General features: G+C 38.4%; 2 pseudogenes; both read right to left on the bottom strand.

The window, feature by feature from the left end:
• LOC121464640 overlaps positions 1-25,983 on the bottom strand; it is a 267,159-nt pseudogene that overhangs the window by 153,802 nt on the left and 87,374 nt on the right.
• On the bottom strand, positions 22,416-22,757 carry LOC121464615 (annotated as a pseudogene).

Genomic DNA, 25,983 nt, shown 5'->3' with positions numbered 1-25,983 from the left:
ATGGGTTGAATGCATAGGGCCCGAAGGGCAAATAGGAAGACTAAGGCCATATATAGCCAATATTGCCATAAATTTATGGGGCCGTGACCTGCTACAGCAATGGAATACCCAGATTAACATTCCTGTAGTTCCAGGAACTCATAATTCTGGGAAGGATATGATGAGGTATTATGGAAAAAGGTCACCAGCCATTCAGGCTGTACAAGAACATACAGCAAATACCAAACCTTTAGAGGTACCAACAGCCCTACCTTTAAAATGGCTAACTGAGAAGCCAATATGGATCAAACAGTGGCCTCTAGCTGAAGATAAACTACAGGCATTGGAACAGCTGGTGCAAGAGCAACTAGATGCTCACCATATTGAAGAATCAACCAGCCCTTGGAATTCTCCTGTGTTTGTTGTAAAAAAGAAATATGGTAAATGGAGAATGGTGACAGATCTAAGAGCTGTCAACAAAGTAATTCAACCTATGGGCCCAATACATTCTGGAATTCCTTTGCCTTCTCTGTTACCAAAAGGATGGCCTCTTATAGTTATTGATTTGAAAGATTGTTTTTTCACTATACCGTTACAAGAAAAGGATAGAGAAAAATTTGCCTTCACAGTGCCTACTTATAATAATTCTCAGCCTAATAGGAGATATCAATGGACTGTCCTCCCACAGGGTATGCTCAATAGTCCTACATTGTGCCAATATTTTGTAAGTAAGCCATTGGAAATAATTCGTAAACAATTCCCCAAGTCCATCATTTATCATTACATGGATGACATCTTGTTATCTGATTCAAATAAAGATACTTTAGAAATGATGTTTGAAGAAGTAAAGAAAGTCTTGCCTAGGTGGGGATTACAAATTGCCCCTGAAAAGATTCAAAGAGGAAATTCTATTAATTACCTAGGTTACAGAATAGGGCTAGAGAAAATTAAAACGCAAAAGGCACAAATTAGGAGAGCCCGGTTAAAGACTCTTAATGACTTCCAAAGATTGTTAGGAGACATTTCCAGTCTATGACCAGCTGTTGGGATAACACCTGATCTAATAGTTCATTTAAACAAAACCTTAGATGGTGATAAAGATTTGAATAGTCCAAGAAAACTGACAGCTGAAGCAGAAAAGGAACTGACAATGATTAAGGAAAAATTACAGGAGGCACATGTGGATAGGGTGAACACAAATCTTAGCTGCACCCTAGTCATATTGCCTTCCAGAATTTCTCCTACAGGGATTCTAATGCAGAGGGAAGATATTATTTTAGAGTGAATATTTATACCTAATAAACCAAGTAAAAAATTAAAAACTTATGTGGAAAAAGTCTCTGAATTAATTATAAAAGGTAAGCTGAGACTTCGGCAACAGCAGGTATAGACCCAGCAGAAATTATAGTGCCTTTTACTACTGAAGAAATAAAAAAGTTATGGGAAGATAATGAACCGTGGCAAAGAGCTTGTGCTAATTTTTTGGGAGAAATTAATAGCAACTATCCCAAAAGTGGAAGACTTATCCACCTAAAAAGAACTTCTTGGATTCTTCCTAGAATTGTACGTGATGCTCTAATAACTGGAGCCCGTACATTCTATACTGATGCAAATAAATCAGGGAAAGCAGGTTACAAGTCAGATGAATTGAGTAAGGTGGAACAAAGCCCTTATAATTCTGTCCAGAAGGCAGAATTATATGCCATTCTTATGGTGCTAAGGGATTTTAAAGAACCTCTTAATATAGTTACAGATTCACAATATGCAGAAAGAGTTATCTTGCATATTGAAACCGCTGAATTTATACCAGATGACACAGAGTTGACTTCATTGTTTATCCAGGTACAAGACATAATCAGGAACAGGCTTTGTCCGATGTACATAACACACATCCGGTCCCATACAGGTCTGCCTGGTCCTCTAGCCCAAGGCAACGCTGAGATTGATCAATTATTGATTGGAAGCGTGTTGCAGGCCTCAGAATTTCATAAGAAGCATTATGTCAATAGCAAAGGCCTAAAGAAAGAATTTTCCATTACTTGGCAACAAGCTAAGGACACTATAAAGAGATGTCCTACTTGTTCTTTCTATAATCAAACACCGTTGCCTGCAGGGAGTAACCCAAAGGGTACTAAGAGAAATGAAATCTGGCAGATGGATGTGTTCCACTTTATGGAATTTGGTAAATTAAAATATGTACACCACACCATAGACACGTATTCAGGTTTTCAATGGGCTACTGCCCTGAGCTCAGAAAAGGCTGATTCAGTAATCACACATTTATTGGAAGTTATGGCCATCATGGGTATACCTGCGCAAATAAAGACAGATAACGGTCCAGTATATGTATCTAAGAAAATGAAACGCTTTTTTGATTATTATAATATAAAACACATTACAGGTATACCAAATAATCCTACAGGTCAGGCAGTTATAGAAAGATCAAATCGTACTATAAAGGATATGCTGAACAAACAGAAAGGGACCGAAAATACCCCCAGAAATAGATTACATAATGCTTTATTAACCTTGAATTTTCTTAACGCTAATGAGAAAGGAACGACAGCAGCAGAGAGACATTGGATAATGGAAAAGTCTGCTGAACTAAATCAACCGATTTATTTCAAAGATGTGCTGACCTCTCAATGAAAGCCAGGAGATGTGCTACGTTGGGGAAGGGGTTTTGCTCTTGTTTCCACAGGAGAAGAAAAATTGTGGATACCATCAAAATTAATAAAGTTTCAATTTGAAGAGGAGAAACCTCTTGGAAAGGAGAAATGACAACTCATCCACAATGATGATATTCATACAGGTGGTAAGAAAAACATATAGAATGGGGGCAGGGTTCTGTTCTTATCTCCACAGGAAAACACTCATCTTTGAAAAATTCAAGGGACCCTGGATATTTGGATACTGACAGATGGAAAAATACCTGCCCAATAGGAAATATCAAGAAAACTGAAAGGGTTGTGTAAGTAATATTAAACCATATTTCTAAATTTATAAAGCTGGTTTTGAAGTTGGACTCTGGCTCAGTCCCTCTCCAATTCCAAGCCTGTTAGTAAGAGAAAAACCCAGAGTTTCTGGAGTTTCTGTCTCATGTCAAGAGCCATGATATGGGACAGAAAGAAATATGAGTTTAGAAAACATCTTTGCTTTTCTTCATATCTATCATACCTTTCATTTAATATATCTATCATGTCTTTCATTGAATATATATATATATATATGTGTGTGTGTGTGTGTGTGTGTGTCTATATGATTAATGTTTAAGTTTTTCATAATGAACAATGAGTTTTTCCTGAAGTGATATTTGAAGTTTCCAGGAAGAAGATGGGGCCCCATAACAACAACTCCACCTGGTTGATATGACGTCATGATACTGATAGCACTACTACAAGACCTGCTTTGGATACCAGCTGCACAAGACAGTTCCAACTTGGTTAGCTGAAATGGTGCACATCTTATACAACATTTTGGCCAGACCTGCACAAAATACTCAGAGACTATTGGCAATTTTAAAAGACATTGATCTTGAAATTTAACCATCATTTTACTTTCACAGGATCCCCCAGAAAGAACGTCGCCCCCATGACAGCTGGAAGTAATTCTAGAGGACGACGTCCCCTCTCCCAGTAAAGTTTGCCCTTGGGTTTAGGGACATCATTTAGGGGTTCATTATAATTAGTATACGATTAAGGGTTGGGGGAGGAATTTTATACGCTCAGGGATCATTTTGAAAAAAAAAAAGAGGGATGATGGGATAATAGATTTGTAATTGTGAGTTACTGTTTTTAGACAAATATATTGGTATAGATTATTGTATATTGACACAAAGTTAAATTATATTGACTATTGTAAGCATGCATGTTTCTACCTCTGTTTAAAACATTTTTATGTATTGACATATATTGTATTGATATATATATTGTATATATTTACCATATTTCAGTGTACATTTCTACCTCTGATTAAGATACTTATATAATGTTTGTGTATTGATATATATTTACCTACTGCAATGTATATTTGTACATTGTTTATATTTGGAGGCCATTGTCCTCATTTGTTTCACAGTCGTTTATTGTCTTAGTCTTTAAGTTAGATAGATATTGAGAATTATATAGACTAAGAGTCATCTAAGTTTGTCATTTATAATTAGACTAATCAGGTTCTTTAGGTATATAGAGATTATACTCAGTATAGATAGATAATCTTCAACTTCTTCAAAGAGCTGTAGAAAATGGCCTTTAATCTAACTCAGAGTTTTGTGGTAGTGAGACACAATTTTTCCTGGCAACACCACTCTATTCCCGAGAGAATGTTGAGCACCAAAGACACTCCACCTGGAGCCTTCTTTTTGGCAGAACTGGCCTTGGGGCAAAGAAATGCCCATACCTCAACCACTGACAAAGATACAGAGCATGCATCAATGGATAAAACAGGACTGTCATATCCTGCCAAGACAGGGTAAGATAGTTTTGAAAAGTTGCTTGCCTTTGAAAAATGGTATGTCAGTTATGTTAGGCCTTAGCCAATGTTGGTTGCTTCAACGCTGCTAATGTGACTTTGGGTGATTGCCTAGGTAGCTAGTTGTCTCTGTGATTTGTTGCATGTTTTGGAAGTTGTTTTACTGAACTTCCTAATTACCCAGGTAACATTATTTCCCTTCTCAGATCTTCGATGGGGTTGAAGACTATATAAATGCAGGGACTTTCTCTCATGACTTGGCCAAGTTATTTATTATACAAGACCTAAGCTAGTTAGAATAGGATATTTGTATTTATTGTATATAATTTCATAGTAGGTTTAGAACTCTCTTATTTAAACAAAAGGGGGAGGTGTTATGGGAGGTCCTCCCACTCCTCCAACCTATCGCCGCTGAGATACCAGCCCATTGGGGCGTGGTCTCTCTCCCTTTAAAAAAGCTGCCACTTCCCTCTCCTCTCTCTCTTCACTTCCTGCTCTGCCGGTGACTAGACTCCCTTCCTGGTTGCGCAGAGGGCTGACAGTGATCTGTAAGTTTTTTTCCCCTTTAAATAAATACCACCCTATTAATCATAATTCCAAACTGGTGTGGCATTGTTTATGACTTACGCCTTCATATCTTGGTGAATCAAAAGTGTTGTAGCTAATTCACTTTTATTCTAACTTGCATTACCAACCCAAAATTATCTTTTGAAGTCCCTCAAAATTATATAATTTATATTTCCTTTTCTATCAAAAGTCTTATAGCCAGTGGTTACCTGCTCACTGGGTCATAGCCTCTTATACTAAAGAAGCTGACATAGAGCATGTGTCCCCTCTCTTTTTCCAGCTGTGGGATTCAGTTTCTGATCATCGTTCAAGCAGAGGATTCTAATTTGTGAGTCTACCCATAAATAAAAAAACATCTATTTCTCAATTATGAGCTAGTGTGGGATTTTTTAAGCATTTTTCTTCATTTGGCACCCATGTGGATTCAGACTCCATGCCTACTGGGTGGATGGCCTAATGGCCTAGCCAGTCCAAGGCCCAGACAGTCTCCCAACCCTGCCCACTTGGCTTGCTTTTACCTAAGTGGTTTTTTGTAGAATCCCTGCCACAGTAGAGTTTACTGCATGTGACAACTTGGAAATTTCCCAAGTGCACACACTACTGCTGCATTCCCTGGGGTGGTTCCTTGCTGCATGTCGACTTCTGCAGCTTCCAGTTTCTGCTCTCTGCCTGTGAATTCTGGTTTTCTTGTTCTGTGTATGGAATTGATTTAATTGCTTTCAATTTGTCAAACAAAGCATATTCCTCAGTATTTAACCAGTACCAAGGCAGAAAACTAAAGCAGCCCAGAAACTAAAGCAGCCCAGGACCATCCCTGTCGCCACCTGTTGCACTGCTTCTAGTTGCAAATCTGAAACCATAACAAAAAAGATTACAGTTTACTGGATCACATAACAGGAAATTAATAAATCAATATGGCAGACTACATTAATATTTCAACATTTAGTAACTTTTTTGCTAATACTATAATTGTATTGTGTGAGTCTTATATGATTATGGTGATACTTCAATTTATTAGGTACTGGGACTCAGTTTTTCTCCATATTCTATCATTAAGAAAGAATATGGCACTTTGGGGAATAATACAGGCCTGTATTATTGTCCACTATGGCAATCTGCACGTTATTCAAGTAATGACCAGGGATGAAATGCTATCTTTAAAGGAGAAACTTCAGACCTTGGAATGATATGTACAGAATGAGAAACAGTGGCTAGGTGCTGCAATGAAATCACTAGAACTATATAAGCAAGGAGATTCAGGCTTTACAAAAGAAAATAATAAAAAGATTTGAAATAATTGAGGAAATTATTGGAGCTGATGAAAAGGTAAAGAAGGCACAAGGACAGGATTCAACATTGCCAGTAGCTGTCAGAGATGACTTACCCAGGGTGTTAGCTTACTACCGTGTAATCTACTCTGAAAAAGCATCAACTTCTAAAGGTCCAAAAGGATACGAGGAAGGTAGATGGATACCTATAGGAATGTATGATCTAAAAGAAATTAAGCAAGCTGTTGTAGCTTATGGCTTGCATTCCACATTTGTTAAGGAGATGATAAAGTCATGGTCTTCTAGCATTAAAGCAATGCCACATGACTGGATTCAGTTAGTTTCCGCAGTCCTGGATGATGGGCCTCAATTAATGTTTAAAATTTATTTAATAGAAGCAGCAAAAATTTTGGAACAACAGGGAAAAGCAAAAGGCCTTGGATCAAATTCTTGGTGAACGTCCTTATGCTGACTTACAGGTTCAAGCTCTTTACAATGAACAAATCTTGTCCCTATGCCACCAAGCAACCTTAAATTCTTGGGACAGAATTCAGGAACTAGGAAAATGAATTGAATCATATATCATGGTTAAACAGGGCCAGAGGGAACTCTTTACTGACTATTTACAATGATTAACTAAGGCTGTACAAATAGGAGTAACAGACCCAGTTGCTAGATGAGTACTTATTGAATCTCTGGCCTTTCAAGATGCCAACATAGAATACAAAAAGTTACTTGGTCCTTTAAAGGTAAGATCAACACCTATGGATAAATGGATCCTGCATACAATGAACATTGAGACATTTGACTATAATGCTGAATCTTGGGTAGGAAAAGCAATTTCCAAAGGAATGAGAAGACATCAAAATGCCAAATATTTTAATTGTGGTAGAATAGGACATCTGAGAATGTATTGTAGACAAGGAATTTCTAAAAAGAATATCTCCTCTTGGGAATGGCAAGAATAGGAGGACTCAGCCTTCAGGTACATGTAGAAGGTGTGACAAAGGCTGACATTGGACCGATGAATGCAGATCAACAAAAGACAGACAAGGCAACCCAATACCATCAGGAAACTCTTTGAGGAGCCTCTTGCAGACCCCCAAGACAAAAGTGGTCCAGTCCTGCTCTTCAGACTCGAGAGGAAGGGGGAATGGAGTAGGGGGAGAGGGAGAGGAGTGGGGACAGTGGGAGAGGAGTGGGGGGAGGGGGAGAGGAAGGGGAGAAGGGGGAGGGAAATAGGAGGTGGGGAGGGGGCAGAAATTTTTTGTCAACAAAAAAAATATGTATATAAAAGAATCTTTCCCAGTAAGCCACAACCTGGTGATACACAGATTGGTGGAAATGGGTTAGATCAGGATGTGAGAGTTAGCTAAGAAGAGGCTAAATGGGCCAGGCAGTAATTTAATTAATACAATTTCTGTATGGTTATTTCAGAGGTTAAGCTAGTCAGGAGGCCGGGAGCTGGGCGGTGGGAAGCAGCCCACTTGTCCTGTAACAATATTTTGCATACAAATATAGTAAAATCCTTATAACACACACAAAGAAAAGTGGTCCAGTCATTCCCAATAACTGTGGAGGACATGTCTCACCAGAAGAGCTAAAAAAATCCAGAGCCTTCTTTAAAAGACCATGCTGTTCAAGATGATGGCATAAACATGGAGGATAAGTCAAAAATTCCATTAGGATAGGAAACATATATTCTGGCAGACTTCTATAAATGATCAAAGACCAAAGCTGAGTGCCTATAAATGGCATTGTAATTGTTGGTTTGATAGACACAGGTGCAGATGTGAATACCATCACTTCATAATCTTGGAATTCAAATTGGCCTCTATAAGAGGCAGATGTTCAATTACTAGGAATTGAAACCATATCTCAAGTTAAACAAAGCATGAGATGAGTTGACTGTATTGGGCCAGTAGGTCAAAGAGAGAAGGTGAGACCATATGTGGCTAATATATCAATAAATTTATGGGGTTGCCACATGCTGCAGCAATGGAATACCCAGATTAACATTCCTGCGGTCCCAGGTATTCATAAATCTGGGAAGGATATTATAAGGTACTATACAACCAGATGTTGAAATAACACCTGATCTAATAATTCATTTATACAAAACATTAGATGGTGATAAAGACTTGATTAGTCCCAGAGATGAATTGTTGAGAAGAAACATTTGTACAGAGGGCACAAGTGGATAGAGTAAATGCAAATCTTAACTGTATTCTAATCATATTACCTTCCAAAATTTCTCCTACAGGAATTTTAATGCAGAGGGGTGATATTATCTTAGAATGAATCTTTTTGCCACATAAACCAAGTAAAATATTAAAAACTTATATGGAAAAAGTCTCTGAATTAATTATAAAAGGTAAATTGAGACTTCATCAATTAGCAAGTATAGACCCAGCAAAGATTATAGTGCCTTTCACTACTGATGAAATAAAAAAGTTATGGGAAGACAATGAACCTTGGCAAAGAGCTTGTGCTAATTTGGGGGGAGAAATTAATAACAATTATCCCAAAAGTGTTAGACTTAACCTTATAAAGAGAACTTCTTCGGTTCTTCCCCAAATTTTACATGATGCTCCAATAACTGGAGCCCACATATTTTATACTGATACAAATAAATCATGAAAGGCAGATAACAAATCAGAAGAATTAAGGTGGAACAAAGCCCTTATAATTCTATCCATAAGGCAGAATTATATACTATTCTCACGGTGCTAAGGGATTTTAAAGAACCTCTTAATATAGTTATTGATTCACAATATGCAGAGTTATCTTGCATATTGAAACTGCTGAATTTATGCCAGATGATAAAGAATTGACTTTATTATTTATCCATGTGCAAGAAATAATCAGAAATAGGCTTTGTCTTACATACATAACACACATCTGAGTCCATATGGATCTGCCAGGTCCTCTAGCACAAGGTAATGGAAAAATCGATCAATTATTGATTGGAAACGTGTTGCAGAACTCAAAATTTCATTTAAAAAATCATGTCAATAGCAAAGGTTTAAAGAAAGAGTTTTCTATTACATGGAAACAAGCTAAGGAGATTATAAAGAGATGCCCTACTTGCTCTTACTATAACCACACACCAATACCTGCAGGAACTAACCCAAAGAGCACTCAAAGGAATGAAATCTGGCAGATGGATGTGTTCCACTTTGCAGAATTTGGAAAATTAAAATATGTACAACACACCATTGACACTTATTTATGTTTTCATTGGGCAACTGTTTTAGGCTTAGAAAAGGCTGATTCAGTAATTACACATTTGTTAGAAGTTATGGCCATCATGGGTATACCTGCACAAATAAAGACAGATAATAGTCCAGCACATTTCTCTAGTAAAATGAAACACTTTTTGCTTATTATAATATTAAGCATATTAGAGGTATAACACACAATCCTACAGGTCAGGCAGTTATAGAAAGATCAAATCAAACTATAAAGAATATGTTAAACAAACAGAAAGGAGTGCAAAATGCCCCCAGAAATAGATTACACAATGCTTTATTAACCTTGAATTTTCATAACACTAATGAGAAAGGGACAACAGCAGCAGAGAGACACTGGATAATAGAAAAGCCTTCTGAATTAAATCAACCAGTTTATTTCAAGGATGTGTTGACCTCACAATGGAAGCAAGATGTGCTACATTGGGGAAGGGGTTTTGCTCTTGTTTCCACAGGCTCTGTCCCTCTCTAAATCCAAGCATGTTGTTAAAATAAAAATTCAGAGTTTCTGTCTTGTGTCAGGAGCCATGATATGGGACCAAAAGAAAAAAGCATTTAGAAAAAATTTTACTTTTCTTCATATTTACTTTTGTGTCTATCAGACCTTTCATTGAAGATATATGTCTGTATATGTCTATATAAATAATGTTTAAGTTTTCCACAATGAACAATGAATTTTCCTGCAGTAATCTTTGGAGTTTTCAGGAAGAAGATGGACCCCCACATCAACAGCTCCACCTGGATGATATGATGTCATGATGCTGATAGCATTACTACAAGACCTGCTTTGGGTACCAGCTGCTCAAGATGGTTCGAACTCGGTTAGCTGATATGGTGCACTTTTTTACAATGTTTTGGCCAGACCTACACCAAATACTCAGAGATTATTTGCAATTATAGCAGACAGTAATCTTGAAACTTAACTATCATTTTACTTTCACAGGATCCCTTAGAAAGTATATCACCCCCATGACAGCTGGAAGTAGTTCTAGAAGATGATGTCCCTCTCAAAACAAAGCTTTTCCTCAGGGTTAGGGATATCATTTAGAGGTTGATTATAATTGGTATGGGGTTAGGGGTTGGGGGAATTTTACAGGCTCAGAGATCTCTTTGGAAAAAAGGGGGAAAATTGGATGGGATAGTAGATTAGTATGAGCTTACTCATACTAATAATAATACTGAGTAATAGAGTGAATACTTGTTATTATTTATAGGCAATTACATTGGTATAAAATATTGTACATTGATACAAAGTTAAATTATGTTGAATATTGTATGTATGCATGCTTCTACCTCTGCTTAAAACATTTTTGTATATTGATATGTATTTATCATATTGCAATGTACATTTCTACCTCTGATCAAGATATACATTGTTTATATCTTGAGGTCATTGTCCTCATTTGTTACATAGTTGTTTGTTGTACAATATTTTAATATGAAGTCTTAATCTTTAAGTTATATAGGTATTAAGAATTATAGATCAATAGTCATCTATGTTTGTCATACTTATAGTTAGACTAATCAGGTTCTTTAGATACACAGAGATTATATTCTGCATAGAATATCCAGAAATGAATAATCAGGACTGTCAAATCTTTTCAAGACAGGGTAAAATGGTTTTGAAAAATGTCCTTACTCTTAAAATGGTCTATCAGTTATACTACACCTTAGCCAAAGTTGGCTGCTTCAATGTTGCAAATGAGACTTTGGGTGATTGCCCAGGAAGCCAATTGTCTCTGTCATTTTTTGCATATCTTGGAAGTTGCTTGATTGCACTTCCTGCTAACTCAAGTAATATTATTTCCCTTCTAGGATCTTTGATGGGGTTGAAGACTAGATAGATGTAGTTACTTTCATCTCATGACTTTGCCAAGTTATTTATTAAACTAGTTAGGATAGGATATTTATTGTATGTAATTTTGTATTAGTATTAAAACTTGCTTACTTAAATAAAAAAGGGAGGTGTTGTAGGAAGTCTTACTGCCAGTGGTTATCCGCCCACTGGGGTGTGGTCTCTTTTTTTAATTTATTTATTCATTTATTAAGGATTTCTGCCTCCTCCCCGCAACCGCTTCCCATTTCCCTCCCCCTCCCCCGAACAAGTCCCCCTCCCTCATCTGCTCGAAGAGCAATTAGGGTTCCCTGACCTGTGGGAAGCCCAAGGACCGCCCACCTCTATCCAGGTCTCTTAAGGTGAGCATCCAAACTGCCTAGGCTCCAACAAAGCCAGTACGTGCAGTAGGATCAAAAACCCACTGCGATTGTTCTTGAGTTCTCAGTAGTCCTCATTGTCCGCTATGTTCAGCTAGTCCGGATTTATCCCAGTCTTTTTCAGACCTAGGCCAGCTGGCCTTGGTGAGTTCCCAATAGAACATCCCCATTGTCTCAGTGTGTGGGTGCACCCCTCGTGGTCCTGAGTTCCTTGCTCATGCTCCGCCTCCTTCTGCTCCTGATTTGGACCTTGAGATTTCTGTCCGGTGCTCCTATGTGGGTCTCTGTCTCTGTCTCCTTTCCATCACCTGATGAAGGTTAATATTCATGAGGATGCCTATGTGTTTGTCTTTGGATTAACCTTCTTATTTAGCTTCTCTAGGAACATGAATAATAAGCTCAATGTCGTTTATTTATGGCTAGAAACCAAATATGAGTTAGTACATCCCATGTTCCTCTTTTCGGGTCTGGCTTACCTCACTCAGGATAGTGTTTTCTATTTCCATCCATTTGTATGCAAAATTCAAGAAGTCCTTGTTTTTTACTGCTGAGTAATACTCTAATATGTATATATTCCATACTTTCTTCATCCATTCTTCCATTGAAGGGCATCTAGGTTGTTTACAGGTTCTGGCTATTACAAACAATGCTGCTATGAACATAGTTGAGCATATACTTTTGTTGTATGATAGGGCCTCTCTTGGGTATATTCCCAAGAGTGGTATTGCAGGGTCCAGGGGTAGATTGATCCCGAATTTCCTGAGAAAGCACCACACTGCTTTCCAGAGTGATTGCACAAGTTTGCATTCCCACCAGCAATGGATGAGTGTACCCCTTTCTCCACAAACTCTCCAGCAAAGGCTATCATTGGTGTTTTTTATTTTAGCCATTCTGACAGGTGTAAGATGGTATCTTAAAGTTGTCTTGATTTGCATTTCCCTGATCGTTAGGGAAGTTGAGCATGACCTTAAGTGTCTTTTGGCCAATTGGACTTCTTCTGTTGAGAATTCGCTGTTCAGCTCAATGCCCCATTATATAATTGGGTTGATTAGCCTTTTATCGTCTAGTTTCTTGAGTTCTCTATAGATTTTGGAGATCAGAGCTTTGACAGCGGCGGGGTTGGTGAAAATCTTCTCCCAGTAAGGGGCTTGCCTTTTTGTCTTAGTGACAGTGTCCTTTGCTTTACAGAAGCTTCTCAGCCTCAGGAGGTCCCATTTATTCAATGATGCCCTTAGTGTCTGTGCTGCTGGGGTTATACATAGGAAGTGGTCTCCTGTGCCCAGGCGCTGTAGAGTACTTCCCAATTTCTCTTCTATCAGGTTCAGTGTGTTCGGACTGATATTGAGGTCTTTAATCAATTTGGACTTGCGTTTTGTGCATGGTGATAGATATGTATCTATTTTCATTCTTCTACAGGTTGACATCCAGTTTTGCCAGCACAATATGTTGAAGATGCTCTCTTTTTCCATTGTATACTTTTAGCTCCTTTATCGAAAATTAGGTGTTCATAGGTTTGTGTTTTAAAGTCAGGGTCTTCTATTCAATTCCATTGGTCGACTTCTCTGTTTTTATGCCAGTATCAAGCTGTTTTCAATACTGTAGTGCTGTAATAGAGTTTGAAGTCAGGGATGGTAACGCCTCCAGACAATCCTTTATTGCATAAGATTGTTTTGGCTATCCTGGGTTTTTTGTTTTTCCATATAAAGTTGATTATTGTCTTCTCCAGATCTGTGAAGAATTTTGATGGGATCTTGATGGGGATTGCATTGAATCTATAAATTGCTTTTGGTAGAATTGCCATTTTTACTATGTTGATCCTCCCAATCCAAGAGCAAGGGAGGTCCTTCCATTTTCTGGTATCCTCTTCAATTTCTTTCTTCAATGTCTTAAAGTTCTTGTCAAATAGAACTTTCACTTCCTTGGTTAGATATACCCCAAGATATTTTATGTTGTTTGTGGCTATTGTGAAAAGTGAAGCTTCTCTGATTTCCCTCTCTGCTTCCATATTCTTTGTGTATAAGAGGGCGACTGATTTTTTGGAGTTGATCTTGTATCCTGCCACATGACTAAAGGTGTTTATCAGCTGAAAAAGTTCTTAGTGGAGTTTTGGGGTTCGCTTATATACACTATCATATCATCTGCAAATAACGAAAGTTTAACTTCTTCCTTTCCAATTCGAATCTCCTTGATCCCATTTTGTTGTCTTATTGCTATTGCTAGAAATTCAAGCACTATATTGAAGAGGTAAGGCGATAGTGGACAGCCTTGTCGTGTTCCTGAGTTTAGCGGGATGGCTTTGAGTTTCTCTCCGTTTAATTTGATGTTAGCTGTTGGCTTGCTGTAAATAGCTTTTATTATATTTAGGTATGACTCTTGTATCCCTAATCTCTCCAAGACTTTTATCATAAAGGGAGTTTGAATTTTGTCAAATGCTTTTCCAGCATCTAATGAAATGATCATATGGGTTTTTCTTTCAGTTTATTTATATGATGGATTACATTGATAGATTTTCATATGTTGAACCATCCCTGCATCTCTGGGATGAAGCCTACTTGATCATAATGGATAACTTTTCAGATGTGTTCTTGGATTCGGTTTGCCAGTATTTTGTTGAGGATTTTTGCGTCGATATTCATAAGTGAGATTGGCCTGTAATTGTCTTTCTTGGTTGAGTCTTTGTGTGGTTTTGGTATCAGAGTAACTGTAGCTTCATAAAAGGAATTTGGCAATGACTCTTCTGTTTCTATATTGTGGAATACATTAAGGAGTATAGGTATTAGTTCTTCTTGGAAGTTCTGGTAGAATTCCTCATTGAAACCATCTGTTCCTGGGCTTTTATTGGGAGGGAGGTTTTTGATAATAGCTTCTAATTCTTCGCGACTAACAGGTCTGTTTAGATTGTTCACCTGGTCCTGGTTTAACTTTGGTATATGGTATTTATCTAAAAAAGTGTTCATTTCTTTTACATTTTCCAGTTTTTTGGCATACAGGCTTTTGTAACAAGATCTAATGATTCTCTGAATTTCCCCTGTGTCTGTGGTTATGTCTCCCTTTTCATTTCCAATCTTACTAATTTACATATTCTCTCTCTGCCGTTTGATTAATTTGGATAGGGGTTTATCTATCTTGTTGATTTTCTCCAGGAACCAGCTTTTTGTTTCATTGATTCTTTGGATTGTTTTCTGTGTTTCTATTTTGTTGATTTCAGCACTCAGTTTGGTTATTTCCACGCTTCTACTCCTCCTAGGTGAGTCTGCTTCTTTATTTTTAAGAGCTCTCAGGTGGGCTGTTAAGTCTCCAATATGTGCTTTCTCTGTTTTCTTTAAGTGAGCACTTAGTGCTATGAACTTTCCTCTTAGGACTGCTTTAATAGTGTCGCATAAGTTCGAGTATGTTGTTTCTTAATTTTCATTGAATTCAAGGAAGACTTTAATTTCTTTCTTTATTTCTTCCTTAATCCAGGTATGGTTCAGTAGTTGACTGTTCAGTTTCCATGAGTTTGTAGGCTTTTTGGGGGTAGCACTGTTGTTGAATTCTAACTTTAATCCATGGTGGTCTGATAAGACACAAGTGGTTACTAATATTTTTTTGTAACTGTTTAACTTAGCTTTGTTACCGTGTATGTGGTCAATTTTCGAGAAGGTTCCATGAGCTGCAGAGAAGAAGGTATATTCTTTCCTCTTTGGGTGGAATATTCTACAGATGTCTGTTAAGTCCATTTGCTTCATTACCTCCATTAATTCTCTAATTTCTCTGTTAGGTTTCTGTCTGATTGACCTGTCCATTGGTGAGAGAGGGGTGTTGAAGTCTCCTACTATTAGTGTTTGATGGCAGCCTTGAGTTTTAGTAATGTTTCTTTCATGTACATGGGTGTTTTTATATTAGGGCCATAGATATTCAGGATTGAGACTTCATCCTGATGAATTGTTCCTGTTATGAGTATAAAATGTCCCTCTCCATCTCTTCTGATTGATTTAAGTTTGAAGTCAACTTTGTTAGAAATTAGTATGGCCACACCTGCTTGTTTCTTAGGTCCATTTGCTTGATAAGCCTTTTCCCAGCCCTTTACTCTGAGTAGGTGCCTGTCTTTGTGGTTGAGGTGTGTTTCTTGTAAACAGCAGAACGTTGGATCCTGTTTTCGTATCCAATCTTTTAGCCTGTGCCTTTTTATAGGTGAGTTGAGTCCATTGACATTAAGTGATATTAATGACCAGTGGTTGTTAACTCCGGTCACTTTTTTAGTAGTAGAGTTTGTGTGTTTCCCTTCTTTGAGTTGCGCTGGTGAAGGGTCTCTAGATGTCTGAGTTATTGTGGTCATTGTTGGACTCCTTGGTTAGTGATTTTCCTTCTATTATTTTCTGTAAGGCTGTTTTTGTGGCTACGTATTGTTTAAATTTGTTTTTATCCTTGAAAGTTTTGTTTTCTCCATTTATAGTGAATGAAAGCTTGGCTGGGTACAGTAGTCTGGGCTTGCATCCATGGTCTCTTAGTTTTTGCAGTACATCTATCCAGGACCTTCTGGCTTTCATGGTTTCCATAGAGAAGTCAGGTGTAAGTCTGATAGGTTTACCTTTATAAGTAACTTGGCCTTTTTCCTTTGCGGCTCTTAATATTCTTTCTTTATTCTGTATGCTTTGTGTTTTGATTATTATATGGTGAGGAGATTTTTTTTTTGATCCAGACTATTCAGTGATCTGTATGCTTCTTGATCCTTCATAGGTACATCTTCCTTTTTTTTTTTTTTTTTTTTTTTGCTTTTTCGAGACAGGGTTTCTCTGTGACTTTGGAGCCTCTCCTGGAACTAGCTCTGTAGACCAGGCTGGTCTCGAACTCACAGAGATCCGCCTGCCTCTGCCTCCCAAGTGCTGGGATTAAAGGCGTGCACCACCATCGCCCGGCCACGTACATCTTTCTTTAGGTTGGGAAAGTTTTCTTCTATAATTTTATTAAGTATATTTTCTGGACCATTGACTTGCCTTCTTCTCCTTCTTCTACTCCAATTATTCTTCAGTTTGTTCTTTTTATTGTGTCCCATATTTCCTGAATGTTTTGTGATGAGAGTTTGTTGGACTTGCTGTTTTCTTTGATCAGTGTGTTTATTTTCTCTATGTTATCTTCAGAATCTGATATTCTTTCTTCTATCTCTTGTATTCTGCTGGTTATGCTTTTTTCTGTAGTCTCTATATGTTTACCTAGATTTTCCATGTCCAGCTGGCCCTCTGTTTGTGTTTTCTTCTTTGCCTCCATTTTAGTTTTCAAGTCTTGAACTGTTTCCATTATCTGCTTGATTGTTTTTCCTTGGTTTCCTAGGGTATCATTCACTGATTTACTCAATTCTTCAAACTTTCTGTTATACTTCTCATCCATTTCTATTAGGGCGTTTTTTTACATGCTGTTTAAGGGCCTCTATCACTTTCATAAAGTCAGTTTTTTCTACTTCTTCTTGATTATGGTGTTCATGTCCTCCTGTTGTGAGGTCGCTGGGTTCTGGTGAGTTCATGTTGTTTTTCAGATTGTTGGTGAATTCTTGCATTGGCTCCTACCCATCTCTTCCTCTGAATGCTCCCCTATGGATCTTCTTTTACGGGATCACTTCTTCTTGCCCACTGATGTACCTTCCCAGTGATGTCACTCCCCAGTGATGTTTCTCCTGGTGTCCAGATCGGATCTCTGTGCTGCTTGGGTAGCTCACAAACAAAGGGCCCACCCTGCTTGCTGCAGGCAGGCTATGGAGACAAAGGAACTACCACCCTCCTCTTTGCCCTCCCGATTCGGGTTCAGTCCCAGCGCCCAAGAAGGCTGAGCTGGGAGATGTTATGCCACCAAAGGTGGGGGGAGGGAGATGGGGGGCCGGGTGTTGTGGATGTAAGCTGGGTGGGATAGGAAGAGAGAGGAGGTATCGGGCAGTATAGCCCCTGCAGGATGACCAGGAAGTGTAGGAGGGATGAGGATCGTCTGAGTTCCCTGTTCCCGGCTGCTGCCGCACTCACTCACCCCAGTGCTCGCTCTCCTGGTGCCCAGATCGAAACTCCGTGCTGCTTGTGTAGCTCGCAAACAAAGGGCCCACCTTGCTTGCTGCAGGCAGGCTATGGAGACAAAGGAACTACCGCCCTCCCGTTTGCCCTCCCGGTTCGGTCCCAGCGCCCAAGCAGGCTGAGCTGGGAGATGTTATGCCCATGCATTAGGTTCTTTAATTGCTCTGGGAAGGAGTTTCCTCCGTGATGACAGGAAATGACTGAACTAAATTGACATGGAGCCTCAAGGATTTTTCCAGAGGCAAAGTGCTACCTTGACTTTCCCTTGTTGATATTCATTCATTAGCCCACTACCTGCCTTTGCCACACCTTCTGAAGGGAGGAGTGTTCTGTTTGAATTATGCTTAGAAAAGACATTATTTATAGGAATTCCCTGTTTACAAACCCTTTTTAGTTGGCCTTGTTTACAACAATTGAAACATTTGACATTTTATTTTTTTTCCCCAAACCTCTGGAAATCATCTCTCCTAATCATGCATCATCATGGTCATGAAGTTCAATATTGATTGTTTCTTGAATCCAAAACTGCCAGGATGCTGGTCTTACCTTTAATGGCATAATTATTTTTTGCATTGTGGATTATCATTTTCAGGAGCCAGAGATTCAATTATTATTTGTCTAGCTTCTGAATTTGGTATCATTCTATTTACTGCTGAAGTCAATCTTTGCAAGAAATCAATGAAGGTTTCTTTCAGGCCCTTTATGGCTTTAGTAAATGACTCAATTTTCTTTCCTACATATTCAATTTTGTCCAACTGATATAGCTGTTATATGGAATACAGTCAGGATGTGGTCATCATATAAAGATTGTCTGTGTACCTTAGCATAATATCCCTCTCCAAGAAGTTGATCTTAGGAAGAGTTCCCTCCCTCTAGTAGTCCTACGTTGTTCAATGGTCTTAGCCTTTTACCGACTCCTCCATTGTAATTCAGGACCAGGCTCTGAAACTGCTATAACCAAGTCTCTGCAGTCTTGAGGGATAATTCTATTACAATTTGACCAAGAGTTTAACATCTGCTTCACAAACGGTGAATACACGACACCTTCTTTGAATCTCCTTAAATCTATCATTTCCACAGGATTGAAATGAGCACTTAAACAACCTTGGGAATAACTGTCATTTGGTACTTTCCTTTATGGTACTGAATATATTAAGACTGGTTGTTTAAAAACCTTAGGCTGTTCTTTTCTAACGTTATAATGCAACACTGAAACTGGTTCTCCTTTAAATTCCTCCGTCTGTATTTGAATGTCTCTATGATCTGTTTTAATAAGTTTTTCTAAGGCCTGTATCTTGGAACTCATATCAACCAATGTTTTTAGATATAAACAAAGAATTTTAAGATGATAAGCAACATTGTCTCGATCCCAGTTAAGTTGATTAGCCCTTCATTTAAAGGATTTAATTGTTCTGAAATTAAATAATGAATTGCATAATCATAAAGAGATTTAACTCTCCATCATAAATGTGCTTACCTTTTTTATCTTTTTCCTTTTGTGTGTATGTTTCCCATTTTTTTATATTTATGGTTGTGAGCCTAGCCTTTAACGGCTGAGCCATCTCTCCAGCCCCCCATTTTTTAACATGGGAAAAAACTCTATCTTTTTTAAACTAATTCTTCCTGTGAACAATTCACAATTGTTTCACCAGTTCTACTGCTGATGACAATTCAGATGATGATGAAGGGTGAAATAGATTTCTGCTGCATAGAACAGTGGAAGTCCTAGCAGATTTAAAGACAACTACCTAGTTGGGCAGCATCCCAAAAAGAAGGTCCAGGGAAAGCTCAGAACCCACCTAGAGAAAATAAAAAAAAATCTAGCTAGCAGGGTAGTGACTTCAGCCATGTGTTGCTTCAGGCTTTGCCAGTGGCTAATAAGCCATAGGCATACAGATTTTTTTTTATGAATTCATGCCCTAAAGTAGGGTGCCCAATGTAGCACAAACAAAGTATCACCACATCCAGGGAGACTGATGATTTCTTGTTGCCTGTAGTCAAGATGTAGGAATGTCAGCTCCATCTCCAGTACCGTGTCTGCCTGCTCACCACCATGTTGCATCAAGATAATGATTAAACCTCTGAAAACATGAGCTACCAAAATTACATGATTTTTCTTTCTAAGAATGTCCATGGTCATAGTGTCTCTGCACAGTTACAGAAACCCTAATTAAGACAGCTACCTGGAGAAATGTCCCTTCCCCTTCTCTTGTGGTAGGGTAGGAGAAGGGAAGTGGAGAACTGGAGTTGGTATTTAAAAAGAAAAATAAATTTTTAAAATAAAAACAATAAAAAAGAGAATACATATATGCAATAACATATACTAAAATTACAATTATAAAAATACTGTATATAACATTTATACAATGGAGTACTACTCAACAGTAAAAATATGGCATCTTGAAATTTGCATGCAAATGGATAGGACTAAAAAAATGAGTAAAGTAACCCAGGCCCAGAAAGAAAAACATGTAGCTAGTAGGCCCAATGCTTCACTATAGTTGCTGATTCCATCAGTTGCTGGTTGAAGTTTCTTTGATGTCAGTTAAGGTAGTCATCAGTCTGATTCCAGGTGAAGGCCAATTTAGGCATCATCTCCATTGTTGCTTAGAGTCTTATCTGGGTCATCCTTGAGCCATGTACCCACTCATAAGTGGACATTAGACATAAAGGAAAGGATAACCAGCTTATAGTCCACAATCCCGAAGAAACTAGGTAATGAGGAAAACCCTAGGAGAGACATACATGGATCCCCATGGGATGGGGAAACAGATAAGACCTCCTGAGAAAATTAGGAAAGGGGGAGAAAGGAGGGTGGAAGAAGATGTTGGGAAGAAGGGGAGAGAGGAGGAGAACATGAGGAAATGGGATGCTCAAGAAGGAGGAAAGACAGTGAGGGAGAGAAAAGAAAGATATCTTGATTGAGGGAGCTATTAAGGATTATTCAGAAACATATCACTAGGAAAATTCCAAGGAATCCTCAAGGATGACCCAGATAAGACTCTAAGCAACAATGGAGATGATGCCTAAATTGGCCTTCACCTGGAATCAGACTGATGACTACCTTAACTGACATCAAAGAAACTTCAACCAGCAACTGATGGAATCAGCAACTATAGTGAAGCATTGGGCCTACTAGCTACATGAGAACAACTCAAGAGAGGGAGGAACTCTGATATGAGCAAAGGGGTCAAGAACACAATGGTGATACCCATAGAAATAGATGACCTGAGCTAGTGAGAGCTCACTGACTCTGGACTGATAGTGAGCAAACCTGCATTGAAACACATTAGGCCCAGCACATGTGGGAGACAGTTGTGAGGCTTGGACAGCTTGTGGGGGCCACTGGCAGTTTGACCAGGATTTATCCCTAGTGTTTGAACTGGCATCATGGAGAACATTCTTTTAGTAGGGATACCTTGCTCAGCCTAAATATGGAGAGACTGCCTTGGTCTTCTCTCAAAGTTAAGTGTGAGACTTTGTTGACTCCCCATGGGAAACCTTACTCTTCTGAGTAGTGGATGGGGAGGTGGGGTGGGGAAAAAGTGGAGGAAGAAGGAGGAGGGGAGGAAGTGAATATGGAGATACCTATGTAAAATTAGAAAAGATTGTATTATAAAAATTCTTAATAAAATAAATAAATAAGAAAGCTACCTAGGACAGCTATGTTATTGCATAATTGTGTTATATAAAAAAAAGTGCGGGGTGGTGTGGTGGATCAAGGGTAAAGACTAGTGCTTCCACACTTAGGGACTTGATCTGTCCCTGGAAATCACATGGTGAAAGTCAAGAAATAACTTCTCAACATTGACTTCCTACCTCCACATGTACCATGGCATGACTCTCCAATAAACAAGTAAATGTAGTTTAAAGAAAATATAACAAGTGATTGGAGTTTTCTGACTTTCTATGGTGGATTATTTCTGTTTGCTAATTACCAAGAGAGCCCTTGTCTCCGTTAATGGTCTAGAGCTTTAACTCATGAAGCCAATTCATCCTGGGCAAATGACCTTCTGGATACACTCATTTCCCCGGCCCCTGGCTGCCTTGGTATTAGTTGAGTTCAAGCTGAATAAGGAGGTAGAACAAATGTTTATTTTCTTCAGTGATTTTCAAACTCTGCCTCCTGATTACTCTGGCATGACACAATGGACTTGTGAAATAAAGACAAGCTTTGACTGAAAGGTCAACTGAGAGACTTTCTGTTAAAATGATGGGTCAGTTTTGAAAAGTTTCTGGGTGGGAGAGATCCAGAGAAATAAGCTGGATGTGTTAATGGTGAAAGTGTCAAATATGCATTTGAGTCCAACTTTTTTTTAAAGATTGTAACATGGAAGAGATTTATCAGATAAAATGGAGTTTCCAACACACTGAAATATAAACCTGTAAGTCACCATAAATGCAACACCCAATAGTAAAAACCACAACAGCAAATTCCCACTGTTCTGTAACTGCCATGATCTGATTTCACATGCTTTTGAGAGCTGGCTAATATGGCCTGCTGGATACAGAGCACACTGGGGCTTTGAAGTCACATTCATCTGACAGGGTTGTGGCATTGGTGGCTCAACTCAAGAAGCAAAGCACTCTCAGCACTTCAAACGGTATATTGAACAAACATCCTTTAAATATCAAAGTGAGAAATAAGAAAGCAACATAATCACACCATCAGAAAGACGGTAGGAAGCAAGGACAGCTGTGTAAAGCTTGTGACTGAAAGGTAGCTTGCTTAGCTTCATTTTTTTTCGCTTCTTGGGTAGTGGCCACCAGAACAGTAAGATGTGAGGTTCTGGTTCATGGATCATATAATGGACCCATCCCTGACTCTGCTGAACACCAAGATTTCTCCATTCAGATTCAGAGATCAAATGGGTTTTAGGGACCAGCTTGACTATGCCCTTGGGCAACATAACATGCCGGTACTCGAACGCCTCCTCTTATTTGTCTGAATAGTAAATTTGTTTGTGCAACATGACTGTTCTGCTTAGGGATGCTCAGCCCCTTTCTGCTGGCATCCAGACAACCTCCAGCAGCTCCAAGTCAGACTTTTTGGCATTGTTTGACAACATAGTCATCTAAAAAATCCATGCCTTCAAACCAAAAATTGAGTTACAAGAAATTGTATTTTTCCCCAAACTCCAAACTTCAAAGTTTTGAAAAAGTTTATGATTGGGGGACTGAATTCAGAGTTACTCTGACTGTGTGTGGCTTGTGGTCTATGAGCTAGCACACCTGAAAGTGATCATCCCTAAATTGATGTACACAGGAGCAACAATAAGTTGACTTAGCAGGAAGAAGTCATGAAGGTGAGAGGGTGAGGGGTAATGGGAAGAGTTTTAGTATAATTGCTTTAAGTTCTCTCTATTTAGTTTAATGTTAACTGTAGTAAGAACTGTGGGCTGTGTTCCTGCCACCCAGCTCCCAGATGCCTGGCTAGCTTATGCTCCGAAATAACAACACACAAACTGTATTCTTTTAAACACTGCCTGGCCCATTTCTATTAATGGTGCGCTTACCGGGAAGATTCTAGTCTATGTCAATTCTGAGTCGGAGCTTCATCTTGTCTGCTCCAGAGAGGAGAGCTATCGAGTCTGAGCTCACTTCCTCTTCCTCCCAGCATTCTGTTCTGCCTACTCCACCCACATAAGGGATGGCCTATCAAAATGGGCCGAGGCAGTTTCTTTATTAGCCAATGACTTTCCTCCATCAGTTAGCTTGCTGTATATTACTTTTATTTTGTTTGAATATGGTCCTTATATCTTCAAGACCTTTATCAGAAAGGGGTGTAGGATTTTGGCAAAGGCTTTTCAGCATCTAGTGACATGATCACAAGATCTTTTTCTTTCAGCTTATTTACATGGTGGATTATATTGACAGATTTTCACATGTTGAACCATCCCTGCATCTGAGATGACGCCAACTTAATCATGGTAGGTGGTTTTTAATGTGTCCTTGGATTTGGTTTGCCAATATTATATTGAGTATTTTTGCATCAATGTTCACGAGGGTGATTGGACTGTAATTCTCTTTCCTAGTTAAGTCTTTATGTGGTTTTGGTATCAGGGTAACTGTAGCTTCATATAAAGAGTTTGGCATGTTCCTTTTGTTTCTATTGTGTGGAACACATTGAGGAGTGTAAGTATTAGCTCTTCTTGGAAGTTCTGGTAGAATTCTGAGCTGCAATCATCTAGCCCTGGGTTTTTTGTTTGTTTGTTTGTTTTTTGGTTGGGAGACCTTTGATGATTGCTTCTATTACCTTAGAGGTTATAGGTCTATTTAAGTTGTTTATCTGGTCTTGATTTAGTTGTGGTATGTAGTAACTCACCAGGAAATTGTCCGTTTCTTTCAGATTATTCAATTTTGTAGAATATCGGTTTTCAAAGTATGACATAATGATTCTTTGCATTTCCTCAGTGTCTGTTGTTATTTCTTTTTTTTATTTTGTTCATTTGGATATTCTCTCTCTGCCTTCTGGTTAGTTTGTATAAGGGCTTGCCTATCTTGTTGATTTTCTCAAAGAACCAACTCTTTGCTTCATTGATTCTTTGTATTGCTTTCTTTGTTTCTATTTTATTTATTTCAGTCCTCAATTTGATTATTTCCTGTCATCTACTCTGCTTTCATGAGTCTGCTTCTTTTTGTTTTTTAAACCTTTCGGTGTGCTGTTAAGTCACTAATGTGAGCTTTCTCCATTTTTTTTTATGTAGGCACTTAATGCTATGAACTTTCCTCTTAACATTGCTTTCATGGTATCCCAGAGATTTGGGTATGTTGTGCACTCTTTCTTGTTGAAATTTAGGAAGTCTTTAATTTCTTTCTTAATTTCTTCCTTGACACCAGGGTGATTCAGTTGAGCATTGTTTATTTTCCATGAGTTTGTAGGCTTTCTGCAATTAGTGTTGTTGAATCTGATGAGATACAGGGGGTTATTCCAATTTTTTTATATCTGTTGATGTTTGCTTTATGACCATGTGTGTGGTCAGTTTTAAGGAAGGTTCCATAAGGTGCTGAGAAGAAGGTATATTCTTTTGTGTTTGAATGAAATGTTCCATAGATGTCTATTAAATCTGTTTCAGTCAAAATATTTATTCTCTTATTTCTCTGTAAAGTTGGTATCTGACAGACATGTCCATTGATGAGAGTGGGGTGTTGAAGTCTCCTACTATGAGTGTGTGGGATTTGATGTCCAATTTAGGCTTTAGTAATGCTTATTTTACAAATCTGGGTGCTTTTGTATTTAGGGCATAGATGTTTTTTTAATATTTATTTATTTATTATGTATACAATATTATGTATGTGTGTATGTCTGCAGGCCAGAAGAGGGCACCAGACCCCATTACAGATGGTTGTGAGCCACCATGTGGTTGCTGGGAATTGAACTCAGGACCTTTGGAAGAGCAGGCAATGCTCTTAACCTCTGAGCCATCTCTCCAGCCCCCTGAATAGATGTTTAGAATTGAATATTCATCTTGGTGAATTTTTCCTGTGATGAGCATAAAGTGTTCTTCTCTATCATTTTGACTGATTTTAGTTTAAAGTCTATTTCATGAGATACTAGCATAGCTACACCAACTTGTTTCTTCGGTCTATTTGACTGGAAAATATTTCCCCAACTCTTTACTCTGAGGTAATGTCTGCCTTTGAGTTTGAGGTGTGTTTCTTGTATGCAGCAGAAAGATGGATCCTGTTTAAAAATAAAATAGTGGAGTAGAGAGACGGCTCTTCTGTTAAAGGCTAGGCTCAAAATAAAATATTTGTTTTTACTTTATGTCCATTGATGTTTTGGCTGCATGTGTATGTTTGTGTGAGAGGGTCAGAAGCCCTGGAACTGGAGTTACAGACCAGTGTGAACTGCCATGTGGGCGCTAGGAATTAAACCTGGATCCTCTGAAAGAGCTACCAGTATTCTTAACTGCTGAGCCATCTCTCCACCCCAACATTTTATTTTTGAACATCTATTTTTAGTACTTTTATTTTATATATGTGCGTGTGTGTGTGTGTGTGTGTGTGTGTGTGTGTGTGTGTCCACATGAGTCCTGATGATTATGGGACCCAAAGGTATTGGATCCCGTTGGAGTTGGAGTTACAGTTGGTTGAGTGTTATCCAGTGTGGGTGATAGGAACCAAACTCAGGTCCTCTGCAACAACAATGTATGCTCTTTTTTTTAACTTTTTTTTATTGAGAGAAGGAGAAAAAAA

This window comes from Microtus oregoni, unplaced genomic scaffold (assembly GCF_018167655.1).
Source record: "Microtus oregoni isolate MIOR12 unplaced genomic scaffold, Mior012 000029F_ref0000214, whole genome shotgun sequence".
NCBI classification, from domain to species: Eukaryota; Metazoa; Chordata; class Mammalia; order Rodentia; family Cricetidae; genus Microtus; species Microtus oregoni.
The sequence above is the reverse complement of the archived record's forward strand: the minus strand, read 5'-3'. Positions and strand labels throughout refer to the sequence as shown.